The sequence below is a fragment of the Protopterus annectens genome, chromosome 17.part0 (assembly GCF_019279795.1).
Source record: "Protopterus annectens isolate FY-2018-M chromosome 17.part0, PAN1.0, whole genome shotgun sequence".
Lineage (NCBI taxonomy): Eukaryota > Metazoa > Chordata > Ceratodontiformes > Protopteridae > Protopterus > Protopterus annectens.
In genome coordinates, this window is record NC_056751.1 from 482796315 (window position 1) to 482814781 (window position 18467).

The following is an 18467-nucleotide window of genomic DNA, read 5'->3' on the forward strand; positions in this document are numbered from 1 at the left end:
GTCTGAGGTAAATAAATACATTACAATCTCTTGCCATATTTTATCGGAAAGATATAGCTTCAAAAATGTTCATATTAATTAACTCCCCCCATCTGTTCATGCATGCCTTACACAGTCAAAACAAGTAGTTATTAATAGTGTTCCATCTAAAACATGTCAGATATACTTATATGTCTTTTGTGGATGCAGAAGTGGTGGAGAAATCCAGCCAATGGAAATGTTTTCCTAAGCCACTGAGTAGGCAGGTTGCCATTCAAGAAATGAATATTAGACCAGACAATTGGGTATTAATCAGTACTATTTCTATTAATAAGTGGACCTCATCAAATGGACCTAAGGTGGGCATCCAAAATTTAAGACTTCAATGCAAATAAGATCTATACATTCATTCAGACATCCAGATGGCTTATAATCTTATGTTCATTTTACTGGGCTAATCTTTGCCAGCATGCTTTTTCTCAAATTAATTATAAATAAATAAGTGAACCATAAATGCAAATCCAGATTAGTATGAAGTATCCATGTGTAATTTCATGGGGGCTGCACAATAAAGACCTCTCTTTCTTAGTATAAACAACATGCTTACCAATTTCTCAGTGCTTCCATACTGTTAAAATTAAAACACAAACATTTAATTTTACACTGGCTGTTTGCTGCACTCTTGGACACCCACAAGAGGAAAGAACCAATGTCATATTTTCCCATTAAGATATCTAGCAATAGGCTCCAAACCTATTTAACCAGGTTGCATTGAAAGTCACACTGCTTTCTCTCCACTTCCCACATACTCAGTCAAACATCTGGAATTCCAAATGATTTTAGCCAAAATGTATGCTTATCATCAACACCCAACCAACATTTTTCATAAATACTAAACAAATTATCCACAAAAGTCTTTTTATGATAAATTCATAATGAATCTAAGCCTGTCTACAGCAATGTACTTCAGAAGCAACCAGTGGACTGACTACTCTTTATAGCATGACCACAAGACAAATTAAACTTTCTTACCTTTGTACTTTTACTTTCTGGCTACCCTGCTACCTTGATATATCAGTGGGTTTACCAGTCTCTCTTATTGCCATTGGACTACCACCATTCAAAGGTTGGACTGGTAGTGAACACTAAGGGAATTCTGTGGGCTGTGCCACTGACTGTTTTCACCAGTGGATTTTTTTCATGTATGCCTTAACCCTTAGTATATCCCCTCCCTTATGTTTGTCTGTTACATGTGATGACTCATCTCCCTCTATGGACCCTGCCTCCCTACAGGCAATGTCTAGACAAAGATTGTCCGCTGGGATGGGCATATGCATTGCTCCTTGTCAGTACCTAAGACATCCAAGCCACTAACCAAACCTGGGTCACATTGCTAATAATTAGTTCTTTGTCCCTCTATGGTTCAGTACAGGCTAGGATGTATCAAACTTTCTTGAAAAGAAATATTGAGTTTCAGTTTACTATATAGTTTCAGAATTAGTTAATAGAAGAGTGAATTATCAAATAGTTTCCAGTAAAGTACAACAGAAGATTCCTTTTGGTTACAACAGCAACTTAATCACTTTTTTAGTTTGGTCTTAAATGCTAGAAGTTACATATATAAGCCATTATTTTATTGAAGACACTGTTGTTAGGTCAAGGTGAAGTTGCACTGTTCTAGGAAGTCTGTTAAATCATTTACTTTTTCTTTGGATGCATTTTTTTCAAGGAGTTATTTCAAGTAACCAATTTATACTGTAAGCATGTTCACAATTAAATGGCATTTTAGGAAAGCAGCCCAGTTTTTGACAGAAAAGAATCTGTAAAATCAAAAATGGGCAAGGAGAAAGTTGTAAGAAGAATGCTCTTAATTATGATACATAAGATACCTTAAAATATTTTACTGTAGTCTTTGAAATTGTTTATAATGTGCAGACTACTTTTTAAATTATGTCTAGTAAAAATATAATTTCAAGGTCTTTGTAGACTGTATTTGTTTTCTTTCAGTGGCATGTATATGTATGAAGTACATGATAATCATTCTACTCTGTGCTTACACATACATAATTTATATATATATATATATATATATATAGATATATGTGTATATAGATATATATATATATATATGTATGTATGCGTGTGTGTGTATTTGTTTCTTTTATCTCTGTGATGGAACCTGTATCCCCAGTTTGCCATTAAAAAAAATAATTCATTATGGGAAACTCATTAAGTTCATGAATACAAAATTATAAACAAAATATAAATAAATAAATGTTGCATTGTTAATGAAAATTATTGATAATGAATTCAAAAGCATAAGTATGCAAAACGAATATATTAGTTTTAGAATACTGCCATAAATGTAAAGAAAATAATCATTCCAAAATGATTTATTAAACAAAAAATGTACATTAATGTACTGTAGTTGCTCATTTGAATAATACTTCTTTTATAACTAAAGTTTTATATATATATATATATATATATATATATATCCCTTATTTAGTCTAGCCTATTTGTTTGAACAGGAGAAGTAAGTAATAGAGTCTGTGTAGTAAGGAATTCTATCAGCCTAAAGTGAGGTGTAAGGCCTATAAAACAAAGGTACAGATAGGTGCTGTAGTAGATTTTGCCACTGAAAATTTTCTGTAAGGTAGTGACAAGTTTGCTTAGTAGAGGAACAAATATAACTCAGCTATTGGAAAAATGCAAAAGTTACTTAAAACTGTGCTACTGAGTTATTAAGGAACTGATGACATAGCATATTGTTACAGAATATTTAATAAAAGCATCAGTGGTAAATAACTGCTTACAGGACTGGACGAGATTTGAAATATTTTCACTGCTAATGATAAATTAAAGCATATTAGGAAATATGAGGTATAGTAGCAATGGCTTTTTGTTTCAACAAAGGGATATCCTCATGCAGTAAGCAGTGGTTCATTTTTGACCATAGCTATTGCTAGAAAAGATGAAATAAACATATTTTGATTGCCAGACTGATATGTGCAATGGCATTTAAAACAATCAAACAAAAACAAAACAAAAAGGCATATGAACATTTGGTAAAATAAAGCAATGGCTGTAACATTTCCGTTGTGTGGTATGTTCTTGTTTACAGAGCTCGTGTCTGTTGAGAACAATGTAGGTCTTCTGAAGATAATTTACTAATTAAATAAATGAGTTGTGGTGATGTGGAATGAGTGCATTTTAAATTCAGATATTTATGGCTAAAATAAATAGAGTAGCCATTAGTAACGTGGTGTTCACAAGTTTAGAGGTACATTTATAAACATACACTGATGTGATGAAAGGTTAATATTGGTGGCCCAAGATAGTGGACTGTGTATGCATTGGTTTACAAAGTCCATTGAACATATGGGAGAAACAGACAAATGTAGGTTTTGTAAAACAGAACTGGAAAAAGTTGCACATATTGTTGCTGGTTGTGATATACTACTGGCAGAAGGACTGTATGCTGAAAGGCATAATAATGTGGCAGGACTGTTGCACTGGGGATTTTGCAAACATTATAATACTGAAGTAGCTGGAAATTGTAATCCTGAGCCACAAAGCATTATAGAAAATAATGAAGTTTATATTACATGGGATCACCCATTACCTACAGTTCAAACAATAGATGCGAGAAAACCAGATCTAGTCGTCCATGAAAAGAAAACAAAAGTAGCATCAATCATTGAAACTGCTACACCCAGTGACTACAGTGTTTTATGTAGAGCGGCACAAAGTCATAAAATACCAGGATTTGCAAGCAAAAATGAGGGCAATTTGAAAGAAGGATACACAGTTCCAATAATAGTAGGATCAATGGGTCTTATAAAAAAAGAATTAGAATCATACTTACATATGTTACCGATACATGTAAATCTGTATGAACTGCAGAATGAGTCAATACTGAACACATCAAGGGTGCTGTGAAGAGCACTTCCAGCTTACATCAAAGACTGAAACAATACTAATTTCATAAAATGTAATCATACTTTGACTTAGGAATGGGCTCCATTCCAGTCATGGTATTAGAAACCCGAAAGACTTGGAGCAACTTAAAAAAAAAATGGAAGTAACAGAGCTGGTTTTAGAGCTTTGTTCTGGAAAAAGAAATAACAGTAGAACTGTACAATGGCAGAGCTGGATCTTTGGGGATGGGTACTTACTCTAGTGCAGTAGATTACATGTTGTTGACCACTGACAATGGGCAAGATACTTCCTAAATACATTATTTTTCTGTAACTGATGCCTATCTTGGCAACTTCAGTTGTATCACAAAAGAGCTCACCAACAAAAAAAAAACAACTTTCGATTCTGTCAGACAAGCAGTAGTTTATATTTCAAGCAAGAAAACATCCAAATTTAGCAGATGGTAGGCCCTCTTGAGGTGTTTAGCACTTGTCACTGAAGATTTATTCATCCTTTCCAGCATGTTATTTACCAGTAAAGTTTAATGGAATGGTCGACAGCCTGCCCCACTTCCAGTTGCACATGTTTTGAGCACTGCTCTGAATCAAAATTCTAATTCACAGAGATTCAACAGAATGTTAGCAAGACCGTAAATTATTTGCACCTTGGTTGTTGAGGATTCTTAGATATCCAGGGCCAGGAAAACACACAGGGTCTTTAAAGCATTCAAGACATTCTTAATGTATTTACCTGCTTAGGACAGGCCACTGATTTTGGAGCTAAGTTTTGTGGTATCTGATTTCAAGTAGAGTCTCGTGAAGCAACGAGAACCATAAATGTCAACATGGCAGAGCTGAGTTTTACTTTTCATGCTTGAGGAATGCCTAACGCATAACTTTACTAAGTAATGGACTGTCAGCCAGGTTGCTAAAGGACTGGAGAGACTCTATATGACTGAGGTAGACCACAAACTACTGCTGGGTAATGATTACTGATTTTTGCTCATAAAAGGCTTATATGAGGTCAGCCCAAATTGTAGCACTTACAGAACATGATTAGTTATGGTCCTCCTCTTATATTATGAGGCTTTTAATGTTAGCAAGTTATTAGGCAATGAAAGAAATACAGTACATCAGCAATTAATGTAGGGAAATGGATTAATTATGGATATGTGGATCCACTTTTATCTGAAGGTGCCAAAAACCGACCAGTTCTCTGGTTGTGCAGTACACAGAGGTGAAATCCTTACTATGACCTAGGTGAGCTGAGTTTGAACTGGCAGCTCAGGTATCAAATGAACATAGTAAAGGAGGGTGGGAATAAGTGGCTTACACTGTCTCACATACTCTGTGGAAAAGGAAAGGGTATTTTCAGTCAGCAAAATTGTTCCTGTGCAAACAGAAGCTAATAGCCACAGGGCCAGGGACATGATATTGCTGTTCCAAGGTGGTGATAGTATACATGTGACAGCATGCATAAGCCAAGGGAGGACACAAAATGCTCGTGTGGTAATGTGCATGCCAATATTTGCTACAGTGGATATGTTGGAAATCTAATCAGAAAACCATTAATAGATGAATGCATGGTGGCTCCTGAGGAAGAGAGGGTTGATAGGTGGCAGGCAAATGGGGAGAAATGGCCTTAAAAAAACTGACAAGTTTGGGAGAGGTGAATAGGTGTTGGTCAAGGCAGGCCAGGACTCAATAATATGCCCATTCAGGTTGGATGACAACTGTCCAATTCCTTAGGCTATGAGTGTATAAAAATAAGGAAGCATGTATCCTTCTCGCTGGAAAGGGCATATGGTACATTAGTTTCACAGCTCATTAAGGGGGGCTTTGGAAGGACAAGGTAAAATTCAGCTCATTATTCCACTGAGGGCAAATACACAACAAAGGAGAGAACATCCAGAAAGGTGATTAAGAAGGGTTGTTAAGGGATGCCAAGTCCTTTTTTAGAGTGTACGCAATGAAGAAAAAAGACTTTCTTGAAAAATGCATCCCCAAATGATATAAGATTTGTTTTGGCATATGAATATTGTTGCAATTCATATCAGTTATATTAACCAGAAATTCATTATTAGCCTGTACCATTTCTGCTTGTTCTATGTGAGGTGTTATGTTTTGTTAAGAGATTAGATATTGCTTAAGTCAGGTTGTTGTTACTGTCATTGAGAATGTAAGTTATGGTTGTGCAAGCAGGAACTCGTATTGTTAAATTCAGCTGCACTTAAATTCCATACATATATTATTTTTAAAGAATTTAAGAAACAAATAGGGGTGGATTAAAGAAGAACATTGGACAAAGCAGGGAGATGACGACCCTGTCAAGCATATGTCCAGTTCCTCATCCTTATTATAATAAAATTCATTTGTTCAAACTTAACTTCTTGTTCTTACATGGAAGCATGGAAGAAGCCAGACTTGTTTCCTGCTTAAATGGTCATATTCTTTAATTGAAATAAATGGAAACAGGTAAAAATACATGAAACATAATGACAGCCTGGTATTTACCTATCAGCTATCAGTATGCAGACTATTACAAGCCTAACTAATAATCAGAGATCAGACTCAAACACTGTACTTTGTATTTGTGAGGTAAAGACCTTAACCATTATGCCAAGTCCTCCCCTAAAAGTACAGCTACTCCCTATAAGGGAACTGAACCCTGGTTTCCCATGTAATATGTGGAGATTGCTCACCACTGTACTAATGAGGAAGGTACTTTGATGTAAATGTTCATAATTTCATAAGTTTTAATTATGTTACATTACATGACATCAGCTGATAAAGGTATCAGTCCTTTGTAAGTATATTTTTCAGCATGGTTCTTTCACTGTTTTAGTTTATCACCATACAGAAAATATTTTTTTATTTACCCTTAGTTTCACCTCCATCTGAATTATCTTCATATTTTATTATCTATAACTTTGTTTTACAGGAACTAATGCCATTTTAAAATCAAGCATACAGGATTTTCAACAGTTTGGACAGGATTACTTTCTTTTAGGAATTACAGTGGCTGAAAAAATTATTTTGGGACCATTGATCTTATCAGCTCTCAGCAGAATGGTCATAGTAGCAGGGCTATACTTGTAAGATATGATACAGATTCCCATGTGGTCAAAAGCATCACCCTTATCCAAATTTCTGAAAAGGAAAGATAACATTTTATTGGTAATTTTTGCTTAGGATGTTTTGTAAATCATCTTAACAGACAGATGAAAATGGAGCATTAAATGCTTGTTTTGCATTCAAAGCAGTAGTCTATATGCCAAGTAATTTATGATGCTAATGTGATTTTGCAGAATAGCTACAAAACGTTAATGCTAAGCTGAACTGATAGTTTCTCTAATAATTACATTAGTTGACAAAACAAACCTGCTAGAGTAAAATACATTTCACCAATTGATTTAATCATGTGGGAGATAGGGGAAAATGCAGAAATGCATACAATAAAATATTTCCATAAACAAAGTCTTTTGAAAATAATTGCTTTCATAGCATCAACTAATCTGAAATCAGAATATGTGGATCTGCTTTCCTTGTATGTGCAATGAGTGTCATATGAATTGTACAAATCATTTTGCTTTTATCATTAAGTACACGCAGAACATAACAGCGTGTCAGAGTTCTGCAATTCATCATCAGCCGTAGTCCAGTCTGCTGCAGCAGATTTTGAGATTTTGAGCCAGGTTCCTAAGAGTTGCTCTCAGTGAGTGTCTTCCCTGATTCCAAAAGACCTGTTATCAGTGTGCCTGACTTACTTTGGTGTAAAGCCTACCTATTATCAAGCTTACTATGAGGACTGGATTCCATACCACCTGGTCTCAGTTGCTCTCAGTGTAAGTGGTCACTTACACTAAGATCAAATCTTTTGGGAATCAGGGCCTGTCCGTAAAACAAAAATTTAGGTTGAGCACTGCCCTAATGACCATTATTTTTGCTTCTAAATAAAAATAATGACTATATTAGAACTCTTTTTTCTATTAATATAGCTGTATCTGTGTCATTGTTTAAAATATTTGAATGTAATCAAGATGTTAAAAAAAATAGAAAATTGCTGCAAAAGTACATGATCACAATGATGACCACAAAAGCTATAAATGAAAGAATTCTTCTACATAATTATTAAATGTTTCAAGAAGTACATTGTTTAGTCTCAGGTCTTATGGTATGCTTTTCATTTCAATTTGTAAAAAACAGTAATTAACTGTTTATCAGAATAAAACAATTGCATGTCTTATGTCACACATTTCATTAAGAATTTATAGAATCAAGCACCAGTTCACTGCTTTTTGTTCAAAACAACTACACTGATGTGTCAAATTAGAAAGATTTCCAATCATACTGGTAAGACCCCCTAGAAACTTTGGTGATGAACCAAAGGGGGTTTGAAATCCCAGTTAATTTCTAAAGTACTTTTTGAAAGAAGTAAATGTTTAAACAGCTGGGTTATTAAAGGTAAACATTTTTCTTTCAGAATAATAGACTGTTAATCAAAACCATGCATGCAAAATATGGTAATTAGGAAAAACGACATACTTTAGTTGATTTGTGGTGTAGACAACTTTTCATCACATTTTGAATAATGTAACCATTCACTATTAAATTGCACTTACCAAGTGAGCCTTTTGAGTATCTCGATTACTCTCCGTTAATCCTTCAAGAAAGGAAAGTAATATTGCAAGATGTTGAATGTACTTCAAACAATTCATAAGACACCTCTCTCAGTAATCAATCCTGTAGTCCACCCATTTGGCAAAGGAAAGTATTAAAAAAATGTTTTCTTTGAGCTACACCTGCAAAAATACAACAAAGTAAGTGAATTCTAAACATGCTCTCACTAGATACATTGTATCTGTGACATTATCTGTAACTGGATTACTATACTTGATAACACCTAATTGTCATGTGATAGTAATTACTTGCCTACAGTAATCTAAAATTTTTATTTTAATTTCACATAATGACTATAAAGCCCGTAAATAATAAGCACATTCCATAAGATACTAAGCAATTTCAGTCATTTTAGTTATAATACAATGACCAATTCATTTCACTCAGAATGCTAAAATGTGAGAGACATACTATTATTCTATTTAGTATTGTATTACAGACAGGCAGAAGTCAGAGTCATCATCATCACAACCATCATAAAATGCTGGCTGAAGGAGAGTACAAGTCACTGGTATTCCTGGGAATTGCAGTTAATGCAGATGAGTTGTTATGCCATTTTCCTAATTTTTCACCAAGACGTACTAAGTTATTTTTTTATTTTACAACGACCCCCCATTAATATTCCAAAATGTGCATGCTGATTGATCAGCGTGCACATTGTAAATCAGACTTATACTAATGAAAAAAGGTCCGGCCGCCCGGACTTTTTCCATTAGTATAAGTCTTTTTTTTTTTGTTACAGCAATGGAGATCGCAAGATCTCCGTTGCTTTTTAGAAAGTGTCTCGCTATGTTAAAGGAGTTTAATATAGCGAGACAGCTTTAAAAAAAGCAACAGAGATCTTCCTTTCTCCGTTGCTTTTTTTTAAAGCTGTCTCGCTATGTTAAAGGTCTTGTCAGAGATGCTTGTTGCTGCCTTGTATACACAACTATTACCTTCCTTTCCCATATCTTTCCTCTTTCCCAGTAAAAGGTTTGAGTTCCATAAGCTTCACTTCATACTCTCTTAATCCACCTTAATATCCTAATTAGTTTGCTTTATACCTTTTTTATCACTACAACTGCTTTCAATCGTATGTCATCCAAAGCTCTGTACAGCATTAACTCTGGTTTTACTAAAGCCTATATCTGTGGACATGTACCATAGCCTTTGCTTGGTCTTATAATTCTCTTTTTACACAGATACTAAATGAAATGCAATCTGTTCTGATAGCCACATTTTTTGTTGTTGTTGTTGCCAGTCCTCCAAATTCCTGTCTCAAATTCTATTTCTCTTTCCTGGGTGCATCACAAAGTATCACAATGCATCTGTGTTTCTTTATAGGTAGTCATCTGACAGCATGCTTCTGGTTAACTGTTCAAATCTATGCAGTATGGATGTTGGGGGAGGGTGTACAGAAAGAAACTCATTAACATTTCATAATTTTGAGCGTGAGATATGAGGTTTGGAACAGACCAATTTGTCCAGGGACATCTTCAAGTGCAGCTAGATAGAGTAGAAGGAATTAAGAGGATAGAGAGAGGATAGGGTTAAATAGGTAGGAAAGATGATTGGGAGAAAATGAGGTATGAGTAGGGAGGGGCTTAAAGGGTTTTAGGCAAGTGAAACTGGAGTAGGAGTCGCATTTTTGGTGTGAACCTGCTGCAGTGCAGGTTTATGTCCAAGACGACCTTAGGTACTGCTGCTATGGTGATGTTGGCCTTGTGGCAGGGCAGAGGTAGGCAATGTTAGTAGTCATGGTTTGAGGATGTGCTACTATTTATGGTTGTATAACATAGTGTCATTGTCTGTGATTATTAGATTGTTCAGTGCCCTGGTGGTCCAGTTTGAAGGATTTATGGTTAGGGACTCTGGAGGTAGTCGTTCAGTCTGAAGATCTGAGGGCGAGGCTTTGTTGTTTGTAATATGTTATTATGTATTGTCAGCAGCATTTTCTTCATCTAGTTGAGAGCTTTCATATGAGATTAAAAAGTTTTGTCTGCATTACTGGGTTGTTGAGATATTTAGAAATATGTGAACATTGTCTTGGTATAAATTAATATCATAAGGCAGTTGTCAGGTGGCTGTTTGTCATTTTGGGGATCTGGCCCAGCTTGCTTTTTGTTTCCTCTTCCATTTGAAGGGTTGTTGTGCTCTGTGCCATGGGGCAAGTTTGGGGGGAGGGTGTGCAGCTTGGAGAGACATTGCTGGTGTCTGGATTGTGTCTCGTGTCTTCTTGTGGTGGGGTGATGCTCATCAAACTCGCAGGTGACAGTTTGGGGTATTTTGTGGGTTGCTAGTACAGTGTTGCTCTTTGCACATCTGAGTCTGTCATTGTGTCTTATTCTAGTTGCCTCTCAACTGTACAGATTTTCTCAGAATGTTCAGATTTTTGGCTGATATTTTTGGTCCATTCCTCATTTTTGAGTTTCAGACTTGATAACCTTCAATAAATGTATGCTAATGGTGGCAGAAGTAAACTGTAGTTTTCTGGGAAATAACTAACTTTTCACTGAGGGCTAAGGTCAGAAATAATGGCAGACATCTGCCTGTATACTCCATTTCCTTCAAGAGTAATGCCAATGGAAAACGTGTTGTTCTTTCAGCTTTCTAGGTGCTTAAGACCGATTTAGATGTGCCCCCCTTTTTTGGGCCTTTGTTCCGCTTTAGTTATGGCTTTGTCCACATTTCTTGGATCTAAGTAGTTGATAGGTAGGATAGCAGGGACCAGTTTTATATTGACTGGCCTCTTGGCTGCAGATTTTACTTGTAGGAATGCCCCCTTCCTTTTTTTGTTTTCTGCATGGATGGTCAGTAAGCAACTGGGAAATTATATAACTACCAGGTTAGGCACAGAATATCTAGGTTGGGTCTCATATTTTGGTAAAATTTCATGGAACTGTGGTTAGCTAGCAAATCTGTGATTCTCATAAAGGCAAGGTGCTTACTATATATATATTTTTTTTCATATTGTGGAGGTATGGAAGTTAAGTGGACATTGGTCAGTGACCTTAAGGACACAGGCTCAAAGGGTGATGGAGGCTGTTTCGGTGGATGTCCCAGTCACTAAAGTGCACAAAGAGGTCACAGGTGGTGCACAGGCAGTGGCCAGATGGAAATAGGTTTGGAAGGTAATGGATTTTGCTGGGCTGGATGTTCTGTTGCTGGAGTAGCACACAATGAGGCCATAGATTAGCTTTCTTTATGCAGTGCGCATTAAGGCACCTCAGATTTGGTGCAGTTTGGGGTAGTGTATGGGTAAGTGAGAAAGAGATATGTTGGGGCAGGGTTAAGCAAGGTTGAGGATTGTTTCTGGGGAGTCTGAGGTTCCCCCAGGTGGGGTAGGTCACAACAATCATAGGATCACAGAAAGTTACTTGGCTAATGGCTCTAGGGCCTCTTACAAGCTATCCAAGTTTAACCCTTATTTCCATACTCAGCACATATTGTCCTCTCCAAGAGGGACCGAGGGTCAAACTGTTGAAGTGAATTTATGGTTATCCATCCAGCTGTTAATTTGTGTTTGAAGAGGGCCAATGAGGTGTTCTTGGGTAGGGTGGAGGTGTGCCTCTCGGGGTTGCCAATGAATTTGAGTGACTTTGCAGTTTGGTATGTGTAATTGGAAGGGGATAAACCTGTAGCCCCATTGGCATTTTGGCTGCAGGGGAGAAGATATTAGAGTGCTGCTTTTCCCATATCTTGATACTGATTTCTGCAGTATGTTCTTTCACTAGAAGCAAGATGATTTGAGGGGTGGCAGGGGTCCTTAGCAGTGTTTCAATGTTACGAAATTCTTGGCTTGTGTGCACAGAGAATTTATTTATTTATTTGCAGATGGGAGAAGTGCAGTAGGCATCATGCAGTGGCCTGAACAAAGTGGATTTGAGGATTTGAAAGGAGATGCATTCTGATAGGATGAATGTTCCAGACGCTGGAATGGTGCATGATGAGGTCACAAGTAATCACCTAACTGTGTATTTAAGAGTATGTGTGGTTGAGGAGTAGTCAGGGTACAGACAAGGATGAGGTCAAGCAGGCATGGGGTTGTCCACCTGCTGGGTGGAGTCACAATAGGAGTTGGGGGTCACATTTTGGTGGGCATTGTAGATGGGTTTCAGTTATTTTAGGAGTTGGCAATGGTCTCCCTTGCAGTAGTTAGTAATGGGTGGGGCTTTAAGACTGTGTGAAGGATAGACAGAGCAGTGCAGTGTGTGCGTGTGTGTGTGTGTGTGTGTGTGTGTGTGTGTTTGTGTAGGAGGCATGAGGAATTGGTTGTATATTATATGTGCATCTTTTAAGGGTAGGTAACGTTTGAGGGGCATTGCAGGTGACTGAGTGATGAGGATAGGTAGGATTTAGGTGTTTCATTGTTTAGGTTGAAGTTGTAATGATAAAGCAGGGCACAGTTTAGGGTTTTCTAACACATGTTTAAGGTTTGCTCATTATCAAATGTGAAGGTGACACATTGAAATGAAAGTTTTAAAGGGAGGGCCAAGGGTAAACAGTTGATCAAGTATGTTGAGTTTTTGGTAGACATTGCATTGTTCATAGGGATTTACATTGAATTGCAAATGTGACGGGCAGGGTTGGGGCATACTTTTTGGGAGGATTGGTGTGTGGCTTGTCCATCGGAAGGGTATGATGACTGGAGAAGGGATGTGGGATATTGAAGGTGGTTTCAATTTAGTAGGCATCCATAGTTTCACAGAGGAATTCGGGGGGGATGGGGTCCATTTTCACTTGGTTGATATGACAGTGGTATGGTTTGGTGCTGTCAGCTGAGGCATGTCAGGTTTGGGTTAGGATTAGATGCTTGTGGCAGGACCATGGGGCAGGTTTTATAATAAAGCTTATGGTGGGGGGGGTGTTAGCTTGGTCAAATTGTGTTGCAGCCACTAGGCGTAGGAGACTGGTTGGTCAGATTGTTGAGTAAGTTGCTTCAGGCTTGTGAGCAAGGTGGGTTTTCAGTTGGTGAAGAGGATTTAGCTGCAATTACTGCAGTTTCATGGGTTTCAGGGTGAGGTTAATTTATTATATTCTGGATGGTGGCTCATATGTGTGTAGTGTAAGTGTGATATGGTGAAAATTGGCTGACATTGCTTTTGTTAAAGTAAGTTGGTTGGGGTTGGTATATGGAGGGTCATTTGGCTTTCCGTTGTGCAGTTACTGCTTCATGGATGTATTGAGGTCATTAACAGGGTGCTTTTGGTTGACAGATGTTTTCTTCCATTATAATAGATAGTGAGTATGATGATGGGATCACTAGGCAATTGATTCATTAGGAAAGTAAATCTCATTTTGGTCATTAATATATCCATTGGGTGGATAAAGTGCCTGCAGATAGGCATGATGGCATGTCACTGACCTTGTTTTGTTTTTGGTGACATTGGGCAATTTAGGCTTCTAGTGGTACTTTAGACTTGTGTGGCTTCACCTGGTTTGAGTTTAGGGTTTTGTGGTGCATTTGGCAGGTGATTACATGGCAATCAGCCTGGTCAAGCCTTTTGGCAGATGGATAGGGAGTTTGATGGAAATTTCCATTTGAGGTGTAATTGGCCGGGGAATATAATTTGGGGGGTTATGTTGGTGGTTTGTTGGAGGAAACTGAGGATGTTTTGTGAGGATTTTAAATATTTGCAGGTCCAGTTGGGGGATGTTGGGCTGGTGGCTGGTTATATGGAAGGAAGGGCAACTGGGATGTTGAATATTGGGGTTTCATTTTAAGTAGATGTAGGAGGTGCAGCTGGAGTGGTTGGGGATTAGAGTTCATTGTATTTTGTTTAATATGGAAGTGGTATGGCTTGTGGTGGTTGTTGCTAGAATGCCATGATGGTCAATTAAACTTCTTATTGCTTATAAGGGATATTTAGTGTGATGGTAGGATTGCTATGCAGATGAATTTTAAATGAAATTTCCTTCTCTTATATATTAAACAATGAAATGTGGCTGGGATTTGGCATCATGGTCTGCTATTGCCCTCATGTGGTTTCAAGTGACAGTGACTTTAGTACTGGTTGTCCAGTTGGATGGTAATGATCGGGTAATCATTACGATTGTTATTGCACTAACTTTAAAGAGATCTCATTTGGATATTACATTAATTGGGTGATAAAATGGGGTTGCAATGCAACATGATTGTATGCAATGGCCTGTGTGTGATTCTAGTGGTAGTGGGCTTAGTGTTTGGTTGCCCAGTTGGCTGGTATTGCCCTTGGAATCATGGCAGGGCCTCCATAGGTCAGGAGGAAAGGATTACTTAGTTTATGTGCGGTGATTATGCTAGGTTATGAGGTTATGGTTTGCTATGTTAGCATAGGAGAGGGATCAGTGGTTTGTTTTCAGCCGTTTAGATAACTGGCGATTTTTGTTAGTTATGTGAAAGGGTTTTAGGAGGTGATAACTCTGTTAGAGCTTGTTTAGAAAGGATGGGGTACATCAAACGATGTCTGGCCAGATGCCATAATAGTGGTTAGCTTACTGGAAGTTGGTTGAAGAGAGGGGGAACAGCCTGGTCAAGCTGGTGGGTGGAGAAGAGAGGCAAGATTGCCCTCTTCTGTTCCCCCTCTGGCGTTGGATGTTCAAGTCAATAACTTGGGAAAGGAAAGTGAGTGCTTATGCTGCTTCTTAAGTAAATAAGCAGGTGGAAGTAAGCTGCTTATTTGGATGGAGGTGTAATTCATTAAATGGTAACTGAAGTGAGTGGTACACTGCTTCATAAGTAAGTGAGTGGCTGTATGGACGCTGCTTACTGATCAGGATGATTGGGGTTACACTGACCTATGTTAATGTTACATGGATGTAGTTTTCACTTGTATCATGTTTTGGTTGAAATTAATAAATATTGGTTAACAACAAGTCTATGGAAGTTTAAACAAGGTTGCAAAATGTTATTCGGTGTGATGTGTTTATTGAAGGGGACCGGGACAAATACTTTCTAATAATTCCTCTCTCTCTTTCTCCCCTGAATATAGATGAAGTTATGAGTACTACAGTTTGGCACAATGAGGAAGAATATTACACAAAAATACACACAAATTCACCACATTATAATAGAACACACCCTTCCTCACACAAACTTATACCACAGGAGCACACACAGAACATACTAGCAGAAAAAATTCATGTTACATTGTCTCCCTTTTCATAATACGAGTCTATATATTGTAGGAAGTAAGCAGTCAAAAGCCAGAAGTTTGAAGGAACTGTCACTGGTATTGTAAAAGGTGGAAGAGATACAGGAGAAAGGAAGAGTAAGTAGAACACAGAGGCCATCCGGCAGGTATAGCAGGAAAGAGGGCAGATGGAAGAAGAGGTACAAAAATCAGTCAGGCTACACAAAGGATGGGGTATAGCTTAGGAAAATGTGCAGTGTGGGAAACAAAATGAACAAACTCTACACAGTGACAGCTGGAATAAGCAGGGTAAGTGTACAAGAAACTTGGATCAGTAAAAAGAGGCTAACTGTTTTGAACAGCATTGCTTTTCAGAAATTTGGGAAGGGTTCCACTGCAGTTTTTGCAGGGTTTGAATTTGTAGTTTGAGATTTTTTCCTTACCTATATCCATAGTGCCTGAAACAGTGAAAACATGATTCTACACAGAAAGACTAGGCTAATCTGGTTGTATCTTTTTCAGTATAATAAGTTGTTGCCTTTGTTCTGTCTACATGACCTTTCTTTAGCTTTGTTGCTATACAAGGGTAGTTGTATATTACAGTGTGTCACCTCTGATGACAAAAAGTACATTGGGTAGGCAGCGTACTGGTATAAACAAACAACAATCTTTTCTTTATTCACTTGCAAGAAACTAATTTGGTTCATCAGGATGTATAAAAAGAAATGAGGAAAGAATTCAAGCTGAAGCCCTAATCAGGGGATTAGCAAGCAAATTCCATTTGGTACTCAGAAGCTCGTAGTGCTAACCACTGCCCCCTTGGACACCTAACACTTAAAAATGGGCACATCTCTCAAAATGCTGCCCCAAGCACATAATAAATATACAAAACATTTCAGCTGTTCCACCTAAATCTATTAAATGTACTGTTTTTAGATTAGCAATATTACACCTTTTGTTGAAGGCATTCATTTATTCAGTTGTAGGCATCATATGACCTAAAAAAACATATAATACAATAACCATTTACATAGAGGACATGGAGTCCCATTTGCACAAATCATAATTAAGGTTATATTCCATTTATGCAGTGGGGCTTGATTACACACATAAAGCTGAAGGATGCTCATCCTCTGGATCTGAATGATATGTAGCAGAGCACACTGGTTGGTTCATTAAGCATTGTTATAATATATGGAGTGGCCTTTTTTAGAGATCTGGGACATATCTGAATGAATGTAGCTTTAAGAGAGTGAGTTTCTGGATAACAAGATAGAAGGAGAATATTATGGAAAATAATACAAGTGTAAAACTCCCAAACAGAATCTAAAATGAGTAGTACCAAAAAGTATATGTTAAAGGATTTTGTTCCTTGAAATCCTTTCCATCTGCAAACTACTATGCTTAACCTTAGAAGTCTGTTTAGAGAAACTGTGTAGACATTGCAGCAATTCTTGCAGACAACGCCCTTTGTTTTTCTCACCCAATGGGCTATACCTCTAGGCTATTGATACTGCAACAAGTAGAACTGTTTTTTTTTTTTCTTAATTCTAATGAGCTACTTTATGCTGTTTGACTTTCTTCAGTATTACGCTGACGTTTTCTTATGTAAAATGTGGAACTGAAAGCAATTTGTGTTTGTTTTACAACCTGCTTAGCTGGCACTTTATTATGTAATCTGAATAAATTATGGTATGTGGTTTAGAGAACATGGACTGGTGTTTTATCTACTGATTCTGGATGTTATTAACATCGACTATGCCACATAAAGAAAAAGTAGAAGCCATGCCAGCATTACATTTCACCATTTTGAAGGATCTAAAATAATTTCTCTTTTGATGAAAATTCATATGTGCAGTTGCAGTTTAAATGTATATATTGGTTCTTTTATGCACTTAAGAGAATTGAAAAAGACACATTTAATACATTTTGAAAACTGTAGTTGAGATTTATAAGGAAATCATAAAAAAGAGGAAATGGTAATTCCCAGCTCTTTTCTTATGACACCTTCTTCTTTCTGTAGATTTTTTTTTCATTAAAGTACTTTTGTTGAACATTTTGTACTCTAAAAATAATACTGAGGATACATTCCTTTGACTCTCTGACTACATATGGTCAACGGAATATAGAAAGCTGAACATGATCATTGACTAATGTGGCATAACTTTGAAAATAGTGACCTAAATATGATGCGTTATAGGACAGTTACTGTTCAAACTGTAGAAGGTCAGAAAACTTAAGTCAGCCTTTAAGATCTCAAGAGTGAATATGTAGACAGTGCAGACAAAGATGCCATTCATTTAAAGAAATTTAAAGAAATACTCACATATGTTACATTAATGAAAATAATAGCGAATATTATCTATGAAATGTTTAAAATGACTATTATAAAAAAGAGCCGACACTTCCTATCAAAAACATTACGACATTTCCCTTTTTCCTTTGGGGAAAGGTAAGATTAACATATTGCATATTTGCTGCAGGGTATTTTTTTTTTGAGAACTGGGTTGCTCCTCTGTAGAACTACAGGAACCTGTAAGCACACCTCTCTCTCTCTCTCTCACTATATAGTTGAAAACTTAATAGCCCAGTTTGCTCTCTAGCCTGTCTAACTGGTGAGTGCTAGTGTGTTGGTGAAGTCTGAACAATTGCAACTACTACTACCCGCAGAAGCAGGCTATGTTATTTAATATAACCTAACTCCTCCAGCACTTGCATTGTTTATTTGTTGTCCTAGTGTACCCCCATTCATGAATTATGGACAGTTTTGCTTTTCTGGTCCCATAATTGCATTGCA

General features: G+C 37.1%; 1 protein-coding gene across 1 annotated transcript in view; it reads right to left on the bottom strand.

Annotated features, from left to right (window-relative positions):
• LRRC4B (leucine rich repeat containing 4B) overlaps positions 1-18467 on the bottom strand; it is a 1817755-nt gene that overhangs the window by 1328098 nt on the left and 471190 nt on the right. Inside the window, exon 3 of the mRNA XM_044059307.1 lies at positions 8522-8701. The gene's annotated coding sequence lies outside the window, so the exon portion shown is untranslated. The remainder of the gene's footprint in view (positions 1-8521; positions 8702-18467) is intronic.